The following is a 16,870-nucleotide window of genomic DNA, read 5'->3' as shown; positions in this document are numbered from 1 at the left end:
AACAGTCAAGACAATTTGAAGATTCTTTCTATAACCAAATTAAAATGCTGGTAGTTTTGTAGGATGTGATATGGGCCAACATTTTGGCTTGGGGTCCTGGTACCTTTAAATAACAAATAAATCATAATGGAAAATGTCAAAAGTTCATAAAAATTAAATTCCAGAAAAAAAAAAACCCAGACTGTTCATAACTCAAATTAACATAGACATAAGGTTCAGCTTTGATTGAAAAATACACAAACTCCTTTTCAATAGTCAACAGTTTTTCAGTCTATTAAAGAATATAAAACTTTTAGAATGACCCTGTAATCATGGTATATATCTTAGAACATGAATCTTTTCTGTGCCATAATGGTCCCTTGCTTCATTTCTCACAATCTGTTGGACCATAAGCATTAATGCCCTATATGTAATTTCTTTGATCAGAAGAAGAAAACCATTAACATGTAATAGTCATTGATTTAGTAGAAGAATTACACAATCATATTGTTGCTGTTGTTCAGTTGCTAAGTTGTGTCCAACTCTTTGTGACCCATGGACCAAGAATGCAAGTTTCATGGTTTTTTTCCCCAAAAAATATAAGTGTTCAGCATCCTTTGGATACTCTTTTAAAAATTTACAACCTCAAGATCCAAGCATTTCTTCTCTACAGACTCTAGCTGGATAAATAGTTTCATTGTTTTAATAAGTTTCACCATAAATGCATTTTCTGTCTTAATTGGGACAGAGCTTGCAAGACAAGAAAAATCTTGGTTACTTTTCAGCATATTCCCTCTACATTTATATTCCAAAAAAGTTTTTTTTGGTTTTTCTATCTTGAGTCACATCACCAAATCTTTCCAACTAACTACTGACATCAATTTTTGCTAGCTAGAGAGCAACTGATAAAGTAGAAAAAAACAAAAATCTTATCTTGTTGCATAGTCCAACTACAATCAATTCTGCTATACTGTTTTGAAACATGAATTTGTTGCAATGAAACTGATGTATTAGGAAACATTTGAGCATAACTCAAAATTCACATCTACTTAAGTTCAATTTTTTTCCTGAGAAACTCCAAGAGGGCACAGTGTCCTGTACCTACCTGAACCAAGCTGTGTAGGAATAAGCAAATTTCACACAGTTAGGATAGCTATTTACTTCAAAAATTAACTTTATCTATTATGAGTGACATCTATGTGTATTTGGTAAAAACCAAATGTGTATGATGGTAAAAACCTTCATTCAATATCAGATGGCCCTTTCTCCAAAAACTCACTATAATTCACAGTTTCATAAAGGAAGACTATACATCACTCCTTCAAATTTTTAAATTATTATTACAGTTGATTTTTACCCCTAATAGAGAGAATTCACTTTTCTCAGCAACTCAGAAACACAAATATATATGTAGTTCCTATTTCAACTATGGTTAACATTTATTTTAAAAAAAAAATGCTACTAAGTAACACATTTTTCATTAAGTTCCAGGAAGTTGGCAGCTGTGCCCAATATGTATGACTATTGTAAATTCTAGAGTAGTCAAGTGATTATACTACTGGGGCTACAAATAGCATAGTGATGATTCTATAAATAGAATTCAATTACCATTATCAAAATTTTCAGAGGTATCTTTTGAAAATTCCAGGATTTGTGTGGAAGCCAAATGACTATGCCTTTGAAATGTGCATGTATATTTGCAACATACACACACACACACACACACGCAGATTTGGATGGCATCACTGACTCCATGGACGTGAGTCTGAGTGAACTCCTGGAGTTGGTGATGGACAGGGAGGCCTGGCGTGCTGCGATTCATGGGGTCGCAAAGAGTCGGACACGACTGAGTGACTGATCTGATCTGATCTGATATATATATAGAGAGAAGTAGACAGGTAATAGAGATAGATAGCTATTCTACTTTTTTTTTTTTTTTTAATGACTCTGAGTTTTTTACTACTATTAAAGGACAAAGAAACCTCTATTGAGATTGACCTTTAAGAACAGGGATCAAGGGTTAGTGTTTAGCCTGTGCAATCTTTGTTATTTTAAGTTCATGCAACTTTATCTTAGGCTTTTCAGATGATGAACATTTATTGTTTAAATAGAGCAAAAGCAAAAGCAAAAACATTTTGATTTCTGTATGCTGGAAAATCCCACTGTTTCAGTGGGTGAAAGAGGAAAGTCCAAGGATACATCTCTAACAGCTCTAACAAATGTCAGGCTTTTATCATGTAAATCTCATTTGATCCTCACATTTTCCATTGTGTGTGAAGCATCACAGCTTTCAGTTTACAGAAGAAACTGAGGTTTTGAGGCTTTTTTTTAACCCACGTTTTTATTTAATAGTATCTGTGCCAACTCTGAGGCCTATGTTCCCTTCTTCTGACCAGTAGACCTCCCTCAGAACTTTCTAGTACTTTGACAAATAAAACATATATTTTGTCATTAATTTATAAATGGTAGAAGTCAATTTGCTATCTAAAAGTTTCTAGAATATTATTAGCCAAGAAAGTAGGATGAAAAACCTTTTTCAGGTTTTAACTTATGTAAATATAGTTAAAGTGACTTAATTTAGTAATAACTTCAGAACTTGAATATTAATGAAAGGTAGTAGGTATAGCAAAATATTAGCCAATCTGATAAATTATATCACAGTTTCACATCTAATTAAATTTTCATTTATTTCTCTGTTACATATTGGCATGTAATAAGAAGGTAGTTGAAAGGCAGTGACAATGAGAATCTCTGAAATATACAAATGAATAATTTTACACAGTCTGAAATTACTTCAGAGAATCTCATTTAGTGTGTTTATATAATAGCCAAATCTTGCAAGCACAATTTTAAATTTTGTGAATTTTTGTACTAAAAGGGTTATTAGATTGGACTCAAAACTTCTCCCTTTTCAAATTATGCACTATTTTTCATGTCACTTAACCACTGTAACACATTTATCTGTTTTTACTTTAAGAATAGCATCTGCCTGTTATGGTATTCTGAGGAAAAACATATTTTCAAAGGTTTTCATTAGGCTCTATATAATGAGAAATATCACTGCTATTTTAAATAAAAGACACTTTGTTACTATACATTCATTTCCTTGATGTAAATATAAGAAGTATGTAATCAACAACCATTTGTGTAAATTCAAATATACATTTACTTATAGATTTTAATAGCTATATTTAAGAATCTAAAGGACAATAGAATTGTTAAGCATTACAGAGTTCTCAAACAACATTCACTGCTATCAGCATATATTAATAGACACTGTTGCTGTATTATACTTTGAACAATCATGGTACTGCTTGGTCAGGTTTACCATCCTATGAAAATATGATTATTTAAATAGTTGTGTCATTCTCTAAATATTTATAAGAAATACTGTTTTTCAACTATTTTTGTTGCTGTTGTTTTTTGCCTTCCCTTGGATCTGAGGTGGAACATACAGAGGATAAGGATTTGGATGTGGACTTTGGAAGGGAAGGGAAGTTATATAAATATGTCGTTAGCTTTGACTATAGGGCCATCTTTTAACTCATTTAATATTCATTTAGAATGGTTAAGCCAGGATACAAACCCAGTTATTGCCCATTACAAAGCTATTCAATGCCATGGCACCTCATCAGTTCCTAAAAGGAGATTCACTGGTACACTGAATGTACAAATGAATTGGTAAATTTAAGAAATTTCACTTCAGCAATACATAAATTATTTATATATTGATACAGTACACTATCCTAGAAATTTATTGATCTGTTTAAGGGAGGAAAAAAATAAGGGGTTAAAAAGGGAAACTGAATACATATTCAATATATATTCCAATATACTAAAAAAAATCAGAATTTGATTATGATGTGCAAAAATGGAAAACAGCGTTCTTTATGAGTCTTTGCTTCCTGCTAGGCTTCGTAGTCTTTATGTTAAATACTAAGCTACTGATAGACCCACACAGCTATGGTCAACTAATCTATGATGAAGGAGTCTAGGTTCGATGCACGATACTGGATGCTTGGGGCTGGTGCACTGGGACGACCCAGAGGGATGGTATGGGGAGGGAGGAGGGAGGAGGGTTCAGGATGGGGAACACATGTATACCTGTGGCGGATTCATTTTGATATTTGGCAAAACCAATACAATTTTGTAAAGTTTAAAAAAAAAAAAAAAAAAAGAACATACAATGTAGAAAATGAGCAGTACTGGGGAAGCTGGGGAGCTACATGTAAAAGACTGAAGTTAGAACACTCTCTAACATCATATACAAAAATAAACTCAAATGGATTAACGATCTAAATGTAAGGCTGGATACTATAAAACTTTTAAAGCAAAACATACATAGAACACACTCTGATGTAAATCACAGGAATATATTTTTTTTGGATCCACCTCTCAGAGTAATGAAAATAAAAACAAAAACAAACAAATGGGACCAAATTAATTTTAAAGCTTTTGTACAGCAAAGGAAACCATAAAAAAAAATCAAAAATCCTCAAAAGGGGAGAAAATACTTGCAAATGAAATGACCAATAAGGAACTTTTCTCAAAAAATATACCAACATCTTATGCAACACAATAAAAAAAATCCAATAAAAAAATAAGCAGAAAATCTAAAAATATATTTCTCCAAAGAAGACACACAGAGAGCCAGAAAGCACATGAAAAGATGCTCAGCATAACAAATTATTCAGTTCAGTTAAGTCGCTCAGTCGTGTCCGACTCTTTGCAAACCCGTGAATTGCAGCACACCAGGCCTCCCTGTCCATCACCAACTCCTGGAGTTCACTCAGACTCACGTCCATCGAGTCAGTGATGCCATCCAGCCATCTCATCCTCTGTCATCCCCTTCTCCTCATGCCCCCAATCCCTCCCAGCATCAGAGTCTTTTCCAATGAGTCAACTCTTCGCATAAGGTGGCCAAAGTACTGGAGTTTCAGCTTTAGCATCATTCCTTCCAAAGAAATCCCAGGGCTGATCTCCTTCAGAATGGACTGGCTGGATCTCCTTGCAGTCCAAGGGACTCTCAAGAGTCTTCTCCAACACCACAGTTCAAAAGCATCAATTCCTCGGCGCTCAGCTTTCTTCACAGTCCAACTCTCACATCCATACATGACCACTGGAAAAACCATAGCATTGACCAGATGGACCTTTGTTGGCAAAGTAATGTCTCTGCTTTTCAATATGCTATCTAGGCTAAAGAAGCTGAAGTTGAATGGTTCTATGAAGACCTACAAGACGTTTTAGAACTAACACCCAAAAAAGATGTCCTTTTCATTATAGGGGACTGGAATGCAAAAGTAGGAAGTCAAGAAACACCTGGAGTAACAGGCAAATTTGGCCTTGGAATACAGAATGAAGCAGGGCAAAGATTAATAGAGTTTTGCCAAGAAAATGCACTGGGCATAGCAAACACCCTCTTCCAACAACACAAGAGAAGACTCTACATGTGGATATCACCAGATGGTCAACACTGAAAACAGATTGATTATATTCTTTGCAGCCAAAGATGGAGAAGTTCTATACAGTCAGTAAAACAAGACCAGGAGCTGACCGTGGCTCAGATCAGGAACTCCTTATTTCCAAATTCAGACTTAAATTGAATAAAGTAGGGAAAACCACTAGACCATTCAGGTATGACCTAAATCAAATCCCCTATGATTATACAGTGGAAGTGAGAAATAGATTTAAGGGACTAGATCTGATAGATAGAGTGCCTGATGAACTATGGACTGAGGTTCATGACATTGTACAGGAGACAGCGATCAAGACCATCCCCATGGAAAAGAAACAAATTATTAGAGAAATGCAAATCAAACCTACTATGAGGGATTACTTTACACTGGTAAAAATGGCAATCATCAAAAAAAAAAATAAATAAATAAAAAAACAGTAAATGTTGGTGAGGATGAGGAGAAAAGAGAACCTTCCTACACTGTGGCAGGAATGTAAATTGTTAAAACCATTACAGAGAACGATATGGAAGGTCCTTAGAGACAGGTGGAACATCCATATATTCCAGCAATCCTACTCCTCAGTATATATTTGGAGACCATAATTCAGACAGATGCATGCTCCCCCATGTCATTGCAGAACTATTTACAATAGCCAAGACATGGAAGCAACCAAAATGTCCATCAACAGAAGAATGAATAAAGGATATATGGTACATATATACAATGGAGTATTACTCAGCCATAAAAAATATTGAAATAATGTCATTTGCAGCAACATGGATGGACCTACAGATTCACTAAGTGAAATAGTCAGAAAAAGACAAATATATGACACTGCTTATACAGAATCTAAAAAAAAAAATGATATAAATGAAAAAGTGAAAGTTGCTCAGTCATGTCTCATTCTTTGTGACCCCTTGGACTATAGCCTGTCAGGCTCCTGTGCCCATAGAATTCTCCAGGCCAGAATACTGGAGTGGGTAGCTGTTCCCTTTTCCAGGAGATGTTCACAACCTAGGTATCAAACCCAGGTCTCCCACATTGCAGGTGGATTCTTTACTATCTGAGCCACCAGTGAAGACCAACTTATTTACAAAGCAGACTCACAGATACAGAAAACAAATTTATGGTTATCAGGGGAAAAGGAGGGGCGAGGGATAAATTGGGAAACTGGGATTGACATATACACACTATTATGTATAAAATAGACAACTAATAAGGACCTACTGTATCACACAGGGATTCCACCCAACACTCGAATGATCTACACAGGAAAAAAAAAAAAATCTAAAAAAAGAGTAGATATATGAATAACTGATTAACTTTGCTGGATGCCCAAAACTTCCACAATATTGTAAATCAGCTATAATCCAATAATTTAATTAAAATTAAGCCTATAAGTAGACTTTCTTCTTTAAAAATAAAAATATTTTTAAAAAATGATTTTGATATTTGGCAAAACTAATACAATTATGTAAAGTTTAAAAATAAAATAAAATTTTAAAAATTACAATAAAAAAAATTGATTTATTTTTTAATTGAAGGATAATTGCCTTACAGAATTTTGTTGTTTTCTGCCAAACTTCAACATGAATCAGCCATAGGTATACATATATCCGCTCCCTTTTGAACTTCCCTCCCATCTTCCTCCCCATGCCATCCCTCTAGGTTGTTACAAAGACCCTGTTGGATTTTCCTGAAACATGCAGCAAATTCCCATTGGCTATCTATTTTACACATGGTAATGTGAGTTTCTATGTTACTCTCTCCATACATCTAAGCCTCTCCTCTCCTCTCCCCATGTCTGAAAGTCTATTCTCTATGTCTGTTTCTCCACTGCTGTCCTGTAAATAAATTCTTCAATACCATTTTTCTAGGTTCTGTATATATGCATTAAAATATGATATTTCTCTTTCTCTTTCTGACTTACTTCACTCTATATAATAGGCTCTAGGATCATCCACCTCATTAGAACTGACTCAAATGCATTCAGTTTTATGGCTGAGCAACCCACTCCAGTACTCTTGCCTGGAGAATCCCATGGACGGAGGAGCCTGGTACGCTGCAGTCCATGGGGTCACTAAGAGTCGGACACGACTGAGCGACTTCACTTTCACTTTTCACTTTCATGCATTGGAGAAGGAAATGGCAACCCACTCCTGTGTTCTTGCCTGGAGAATCCCAGGGATGAGGGAGCCTAGTGGGCTGCCATCTATGGGGTCGCACAGAGTTGGATACGACTGAAGCAACTTAGCAGTAGCAGCAACATTCCATTGTGTATATGTACCACGACTTCTTTTTCCATTCATCTGTCGATGGACACCTAGGTTGCTTCCATGTTCTAGCTATTGTAAATAGTGCTGCAATGAAGAATGGGATACATGCGTCTTTTTCAATTTTGGTTTCCTCAGGGTACAGGCCTAGGAGTGGGATTGCTGGGTCATATGGTGGGTTTATTTTTAGTTTTAAGGAATCTCCATACCATCTTCCATAGTGGCTGTATCAATTTACATTCCCATCAACAGTGCAAGAGAGTTCCCTTTTCTGGACCCCCTCTCTGGCATTTATTGTTCATAGACTTTTTGATGAGGGCCATTCTGACCCATTTGAGGTGATATCTCATTGTAGTTTTGATTTGCATTTCTCTAATAATGAGCGATGTTGAGTATCTTTTTATGTGTTTGTTAGCCATCTGTATGTCTTCTTTGAGAAATATCTATTTAGGTCTTTTCCCCACTTTTGGATTGGGTTTGTTTTTCTGGTATTGAGTTGTATGAGCTGTTTGTATATTTTGGAAATTAATTCTTTGTCAGTTGTTTCATTTGCTATTATTTTCTCCCATTCTGAGGGTTGTCTTTTCACCTTGCTTAATGTTTCCTACGCTGTGCAAAAGCTTTTAAGTTTATTCAGGTCCCACTTGCTTACTTTTGCTTTTATTTCCATTACTCTAGGAGGTGGGTCATAGAGGATCTTGCTTTGATTTATGCCATTGAGTGTTCTGTCTATGTTTTTCTTTGAGAGTTTTATAGTTTCTGGACTTTAATTTAGGTCTTTAACCCATTTTCTGTTTATCATTGTGTATTGTGTTAGGAAGTATTCTAATTTCATTCTTTTACATGTAGCTGTCCAGTTTTCCCAGCACCATTTATCAAAGAGGCTGTCTTTGTCTCATTGTATATTCTTGCCTCCTTTGTAAAAATTAAGGTACCCATAGGTGCATGGGTTTATTTCTGGGCTTTCTATCTGGTTCCATTGATCTATATTTCTGTTTTTGTGCCAGTATCATACTGTCTTGATGACTGTAACTTTGTAGTATAATCTGAAGTCAGGAGGTTGATTCCTCCAGCTCCATTCTTCTTTCTCAAGGCTACTTTAGCTATTGAGGGTTTTTTGGGTTTCCATATGAATTGTGAAATTTTTTGTTCTAGTTCTGTGAAAAATGCCCATGGTGATTTGGTAGGTATCGCACTGAATCTGCAAATTGCATTTGGTATTATAGTCATTTTTACAATATTGATTCTTCCTACCCAGGAACATGGAATAGCTCTCCATCTACTTATGTTGTCTTCGATTCCTTTCACCAGTGTCTTATAATTCTCTGTGTACTGTTCTTTTGTCTCCTTAGGTAAGTTTATTCCTATATGTTTTATTCTTTCTGTTGCAATGGTGAATGGGATTGATTCCTTAATTTCTCTTTCTGATTTTTCATTGTTAGTATATAAAAAGGCAGGTGATTTCTGTGTATTGATTTTGTATCCTGCAACTTTGCTAAATTCACTGATTAACTCTAGTAATTTTATGATACTATCTTTGGGGTTTTCTAAGTACAGCATCATGTCATCTGCAACAGTGACAGCTTTACTTCCTCTTTTCTGATTTGGATTCCTCTTATTTCTTTTCTCTGATTGCTGTAGCTAGGACTTCCAGGACCATGTTGGATAATACTGGTGAAAGTGGACACCCTTCTCTTGTTTCTGATCTTAGGGGGAATTCTTTCAGTTTTTCACCTTTGAGAGTAATGTTTGCTGTAGGCTTATCATGTATGGCCTTCATTATGTTGAGGTAGATCTATTTTATGTGCATTTTTTGGAGAGTTTTAATCATAAAAGGGTGCTGAATTTTGTCAAAGGCTTTTTCTGCATCTATTAAGATTATCATATGGTTTTTATCTTTCAATTTGTTAATAAGGTGTAGCACATTGATTGGTTTATACTAAAGAATCCTTGCATTCCTGGAATAAAGCCAACTTGATCATGCATGAGCTTTTCGATGTGTTGCTGAATTCTGTTTGCTAAAATTGTGTTAAGGATTTTTGCATCTATGTTCATCAGTGATATTGGTCTGTAGTTTTCTTTTGTGTGTGTGTTGTCTTTGTCTGGTTTTGGTATCAGGGTGATGGTGGCCTTGTAGAATGAGTCTTGGAAGTGTTCCTTCCTCTGCAATTTTTTGAAAGAGGTTTATAAGGATAGGCATTAGCTCTTCTCTTAATGTTTAATAGAATTCTCCTCTGAAACTATCTGGTCCTGGGCTTTTGTTTTTTGGGAGATTTTTGATTACAGCTTCAATTTCAGTGCTTGTAATTGGGTTGTTTGGCCACCTGATGCGAAGAGCTGAGTTATTTAAAAGACCCTGATGCTGGGAAAGATTGAGGGCATGAGGAGAAGGGGACGACAGAGGATGAGATGGTTGGATGGCATCACCAACACAATGGACATGGGTTTGGGTGGACTCTGGGAGTTGCTGATTGACAGGCAGGCCTGGTGTGCTGTGGTTCATGGGATCACAAAGAGTCAGACATGACTGAGCAACTGAACTGAACTGAATTGTGTTGTTCACAATTTCTATTTCATCCCGGTTCAGTCTTGGAAGATTGAACTTTTCAAAGAATCTGTCCGTTTCTTCCAGATTATCCATTTTATTGCCATACAGTTGTTCATAATAGCCTCTCATAATCCTTTGCATTTGTGAACAGTCTGTTGTAACCTCTTTTTCATTTCTAATTTTGTTGATTTGATTCTTTTCTCTTTTTCTCTTGACAAGTCTGGCTAAAGGTTTTTCAGTTTTCTTTATCTTCTCAAAAAACCAGCTTTTAGTTTTGTTAATGTTTACTACTGTTTCTTTCATTTATTTTTCATTTATTTCTACTCAGATCTTTATGATTTATTTCCTTCTACTAATTTTGGGTTTTTTATTCTTCTTTTCCCAGTTGTTTTAGGTGTAAAGTTAGGTTTTCCATTTGATGTTTTTCTTCTTCCTTGAGGTATGATTATATTGCTATAAACTTTCCTTTTAGACCTGCTTTTGCTGCATCCCATAGGTTTTGAGTTGTCGTGTTTTCATTGTCACTTGTTGCTAGAAATTTTTTGATTTCCCTTTTGATTTCTTCAGTAACCTGTTGGTTATTTAGAAACATACTGTTTAATCACCTTGTGTTTGTGTTTCTTCTTGTAATTGACGTCTAGTCTCATAGTGCTGTAGTTGGAGAAAGTGCTTGATACGATTTCAATTTTCTTAAATTTAGTGAGGTTTGATTTGTGACCCAAGATGTAGTCTATCCTGGAGAAGTTCCATGTACTTCATAAGAAGGTGTATTCTGCATTTGGATAGAATGTCCTGAAGATATCAATGAGATCCATCTCATCTAATGTGTCATTTATGACTTGTGTTTTCCTGTTAATTTTCTGTTTTGATGATATGTCCATTGCTATGAGTGAGGTATTAAAGTCTCCTACTATTATCGTGTGCTGTCAATTTCTCCCTTTATGTCTGTTAGTGTTTTTCTTATGTGTTGAGGTGCTCCTATGTTGGGTCCATAGATATTTACGATTGTTATGTCTTCCTCTTGGATTGATCCCTTGATCATTATGTAGTGTCATTCCTAATCTTTAATTTTATTTTAAGGTCTATTTTGTGTGATATGAGGGTTGCTACTCCAGCTTTCTTTTGCTTCCCATTTGCATAGAATATATTTTTCCATCCTCTCACTTTCAGTCTATATGTGTCTTAAGGTCTGGAGTGGGTTTCTTGTAGACAGCATATATATGGTTCTTGTTTTTGTATACATTCAGCCAGTCTGTTTCTTTTGGTTGGAGCATTTAATCCATTTACATTTAAAGTAATTATTGATATATATGTTCCCTTGCCATTTTCTTAATTGTTTGGGGTTGATTTTGTAGATCTTTTTTTTTTTTTTCTCTTGTATTTCTTGACTATATAAATCCCTTTAACATTTCTTGTAAAGCTGGTTTAGTGGTACTTAATTCTCTTAACTTTTGCTTGTCTGAAAAGCTTTTGATTTCTCCATCAATTTTGAGTGAGATCCTTGCTGGGTACAGCAATCTTGGTTGTAGGTTTTCCCCTTTCAGTACTTTAAATGTATCCTGCCATTCCCTTCTGGCCTGCAGAGTTTCTGCTGATAGATCAGCTGTGAAATGTATGGGGTTTTCTTGTATGTTACTTGTTGCTTTTCCCTTTGCTGCTTTTTCATATTATTTCTTTATGTTTAGTCTTTGTTAGTTTGATTAGTATGTGTCTTGGCCTGTTTCTCCTTGGGTATATCCTTCATGGGACTCTTTGTGCTTCTTGGACTTGACTATTTCCTTTTCCACGTTGGGGAAATTTTCAACTATAATCTCTTCAAAAATTCTCTCATACCCTTTCTTTTTCTCTTCTTCTGGAACCCCTATAATTCAAATGTTGTGCATTTGATATTGTCCCAGAGGTCTCTGAGACTATCTTTTTTTCTTTTTACTTTATTCTGCTCTTTAGAAGTTATTTTCACCATTTTATCTTCCAAGTCACTGATTCATTCTTCTCCTTCAGATATTCTGCTATTCATTCCTTCTAGAGTATTTTTAACTTCAGTAATTGTATTGCTTCTCTCTGTATGTTTATTCTTTAATTCTTCTAAGTCTTTGTTAATTGAGTCTTGCATTTTCTCCATTTTGTTTTCAAGGTTTTGATCATCTTTACTATCATTATTCTGGATTATTTTTTCAGGTAGTTTGCCTATTTCCTCTTCATTTATTTGCACTTCTGTGTTTCTAGTTTTTTCATTCATTTGTGTAGTATCTCTCTCCTTTTCATTATTTTTTTTTTTAACTTATTGTGTTTGAGGTCTCCTTTTCCCAGGCTTAAAGGTGGAATCCTTTCTTCCTTTTGGTTTCTCCCTTCCTAAGGTTGGTCCAGTAGTTTGTGTAAGCTTCATACAGGGTAAGATTTGTGCTGAGTTTTCTTTGTTAGATTTTCCTCTGATGGGCAAGGCTGAGTGAAGTGGTAATCCTGTCTATCGGTGACTGGGTTTGTAATTTTGTTTTGTTTGTTGTTTAGATGAGGCATTCTGCACAGGGTGCTACTGGTGGTTGGGAGATGCCACGTCTTGCATTCAGGTGGTTTCCTTTGTGTGAGTTCTCACTATTTGATACTCCCTAAGGTTAGTTCTCTGGTAGTCTAGGGTCTTGGAGTCAGTGGTCCCACTCTAAAGGCTCACAGCTTGATCTCTGGTCAGGAATGAAGATTCCACAAGTGGTTTTTTAAGGCATTAAGTGAAATTAATACAAATACCCAAAAACCAAAGATGAACCCCATACAAATGGCAATTACAGAATCAGGCAAATAATGATTAAAATAGTGAAATATACACATACACATATACACTCATATGCAAAATCAAAACAGTCTGACAAAAATAAAGTACAATAGATTGACCCAGCAAACAAAGGAAACCAAAAATTATATCTACCAGTTAAGGGTAAAACTAACTAAAGCACAAACTAGAAAACAAATCTAAAGGAAGGTACCAAGAGGGGATAAAGCAATGAAAAGAAAACTAACAAATATGTTGACAGGAAAGGAAAGAAAATAGATATGCAAAGTTAAATAGAGGTAGATAAAGATTTATATACATTAAAGTTTAACTGCAAGAGGAAAAGAATAGCAGAGAAAGCAAACAAAGGAATAAATGTAGAAAAATAATAATACCTTTAAAAAATAGAAATTAGAATGTAAAAAAATAAAAAGAAAAAAGGAAGAGAAAGAAAAAAGGGAGGGGGGGTGGCAGGGAGAAGAAAGAAAAAGGAAAATTCCAAAGAACTGCAAAAGTCCAATCCAGAGGCAGAGGTTTATACCAACAATAACATGCGTGACTGGAAAAAAAAAATCTCAAAGCTTAATTAGATTTCATAGTGCCAATAAAATAAAAAAACTACAACGGGGGTGGGGGGCGGGAAAGAAGGGAAAAAGTCCATAGAAGAAGTCAAAACATAAGAATAATAATAAATGTTTTTCTTGAGTCACTGCTGTCAAGAGTCCTTTCCCTCGCTGGGAGTCACAGTCCACCTCACCTCCCTAGGATGTCCTTCAACACTGTTCTGGTCTCTGGACCTGCTGTGGGGGCAGCTCAGATTCTAATCTGGTCCTACTTCTGAGTGTTCTAGCCTCAAATGTCCACAGCTATCAGAACTAGTGCGTTTTCTTTTGTGGGAGCTCTTGTCCTTTTATATATTCCATAGACACAGAGTCTGCCTAGTTGATCATGTGGATTTAATCTGCAGCTTGTACAGCTGGTGGGAAGATTTTGGGTCTTCTTCCTTAGCCACTTAGTACTAACACTCCTGTTTTGCCCTCTAGTTCCTTTGTCCTACTGAGTTTTGTATGGTTCTATATATTCTTTTCCGCTGGTCAGGTACTCTTGTCCACCCTCAGCTGGTGTTCTGCATGCACTTCTATGTCTGAAGTTATATTCCTGATGTATCCATGGAGAGAGATGTACTCCACGTCCACCTACTCCTCCGCCATCTTGTTCTCATACATTTACTTTTCTTAAAGTTGGCACAGAAGACATATTCCTCGGGTTATTTACTTTCATCAACGTATAAATTTGGGGAAAAGTAAATCTTTAGCTAAACAGACATTACAAAGCAAACATAAATGTTAAACTATCAGGAAATCAGTCTAAGAGAGTTTTTCTCTTTTTAAGAGCCTCTCTGAATTAAACTAAAGGATCATCAAATAAAATCTTAACCATGAAAATTGTTTTCAAAGACATAATTAAATTTTTATTCCAACATAATAAAAATTCACTGATCGACTTAAGTTTGAATGTGTATGTATTTTATCAAAAAACATTCAAACTGCATTATATTGATTTTAAAATCAGTCACTGAATGTATGGTTATACATATTTATTCAAAATGAAATTTCTAGAAAAATATCATATTCATTTGTTAGATACAGACCTAAGGAATACAAAGACTTGTACAGTTCATAGTTTCTCACTAACCGTGCAAGTGAAATACATATTTCTCTTAACCCTTTGCTGGGCTCAATGCCTGTGCCCTTCTCAGTGTTTATTCTGACAGTTGCTTGTCACCACTGAGAAACAAAAGAAAAAATATGGAGTTCCTGATACTAGTTTCTCTCTCAACCTGGGCTGTATCAATATATTAAGTAGTCTTGAAGACCAGGCTAGAAGTGAAAAGGGCCCTTGTGTGGGATTCAAAGGTCAGGGAAGACCAGACATGTACCTTCCATCTTTCCCTTTCACACCTGTGTTCTATCAAATAGGTAGTTCTCCTCAAAACTTCACAGGTTTAGGATTTGACAGAGATAGGGGAAGTAACACTACAGGTTCTCTAAAGACCATTGTAAGTGTTTGACTCTACTGGGGCCTACATGTCTTCCTCAGCAAATCATCAACTGCAAGATTTGAAAATAAAACAGGGCATGTAACTACTGTATCATATTTTATTTCTCCATTCCCTCATGAATGAACCATCTCTTATTTTGGATTTGTGATATGTCTATTTTTTTGTATCTATTTTGGACATATTCATATTTTTTGAGCCATTCTTTATCATCACTCATAAAAGGTACTTTGATCATGTGGACATGGCATAGGATTTTCCAAGGCACTAGCACAAAATCACTGATTAGTATTTGGCAAATCATTCTCTTGCACACAAATAACTACCATACTTCACTACTCTCACTTCACTGAAAAACACCAATATGGGCCACAACTATTGCACTTCTCCTGAGGCAAAGCAGGAAAAATTTATAAGTTGATATATCACAAGCATTTCAGCCTCTGATACTTCAACTACATTGAGACACTACCTAGTAGTGATTTGTTTTCCAACTGCTGACCAATTGAACATTTTCATTAATCATGAGCAAAAAAGGTGGGGGAACTGAATTTTCATAAGCACAGCTATTATTCTCATACATAGTTACATGCACAAAAACAAAACTATACAGGTCTCTATACAGAATTGTATCATGTGGGTTACACAAAAACAGGAAGGAAATTATGCAATGAAAAAAAAAGGTCAAATAATATCTAGCACAGTGGGCCCTCTATATTCACGAGTTCCACCCCCACAGGTTTCATATTCATGGATTCAGCAAACTGCAGATCCAAAATATCTGGGAAAAAAATTACAAAACGTTCCAAAGAGCAAAATTTGATTTTTCCATGAGCTAGCATTTATTTATGTAGCACTTACATTGTATTTACAACTATTTACATAGCATTACATTATTGATATTGTATTAATATAATATTGCATGTTATAAACAATTTAATGATAACCAAGTATATGGAATATTATCTATTGGAGCTCAGTCAAGATGGCAGATTAGAAAGACCCTGAACTCACTTCCTCTGACAAGTACATCAAAATCACAACTACCACCAAAACAACCATCTTTGCAAAACAACAATCTATGCAAAAGACTGGAACCTATCAGAAAAGATCTCTGCAACTTAAAACATAGAGAAGGAACCACAGTGATATACAGAGGAGTGGTGGACTCACAATATATTCAAGTCCCATATTCCAGGGAAGGAGACCCACAAAAAGTAAAAAATGAAAGTGGTCAGTCATGTCCAACTCTTTGGAACCTCATGGACTGTAGCCCGCCAGAGTCCTCTGTCCCTAGGGATTCTCCAGGTGAGAATACTGGAGTAGGTAGCCATTCCCTTCTCCAGGGGATCTTCCCAACCCAGGGATTGAACCCAGGTCTCCTGCACTGCAGGCAGATTCTTTACCATCTGAGCCAGAAGTGAAGCCTAGGAGACCCACAAACTGCAGAATAATATACTGCAGAGGTTCTCCCACAGGAGCAAAAGTTCTGAGAATCTGTCAAGCCCTGGAAGATCTGACTTCTTATGCCAGTAGGTTTAATTTGAGAGACTCACAGAACTGGGGGCAACAGAGACTTCACATTTAAAGGGCACATGCATAGATCTCATACACTCTGGATCCAAGGCAAAGGTAACAATTCAATAGGAGCCATGGTAGACCTATCTGCCTGTCTTGAAGAGTCTTCTGGAGAGGTGTATGGGGCAGCTGAAGCTCACCCTGGGGACACAGACATTGGCAGCAGCTATTCTTGGGACATTGGGCATGGACAGAGGTGCTGGCAAGCCCCAT

The 16,870-nt window shown here is 35.9% G+C and overlaps 1 long non-coding RNA gene across 5 annotated transcripts in view; it reads right to left on the bottom strand.

Moving 5' to 3' along the window:
- LOC129649877 (uncharacterized) overlaps positions 1-16,870 on the bottom strand; it is a 271,900-nt gene that overhangs the window by 242,797 nt on the left and 12,233 nt on the right. The window contains exon 2 of one of the 5 annotated variants that reach the window (XR_008713344.1): positions 9,804-12,934. The exons of the other annotated variants lie outside the window; for them this stretch is intronic. This is a non-coding gene — a long non-coding RNA (uncharacterized LOC129649877). Of the gene's footprint in view, positions 1-9,803; positions 12,935-16,870 lie in introns of those variants that run through there. 5 annotated transcript variants of the gene reach the window in all.

This window comes from Bubalus kerabau, chromosome 4 (assembly GCF_029407905.1).
Source record: "Bubalus kerabau isolate K-KA32 ecotype Philippines breed swamp buffalo chromosome 4, PCC_UOA_SB_1v2, whole genome shotgun sequence".
Classification (NCBI taxonomy): domain Eukaryota; kingdom Metazoa; phylum Chordata; class Mammalia; order Artiodactyla; family Bovidae; genus Bubalus; species Bubalus kerabau.
This window is presented reverse-complemented; position numbering and strand designations above follow the sequence as displayed.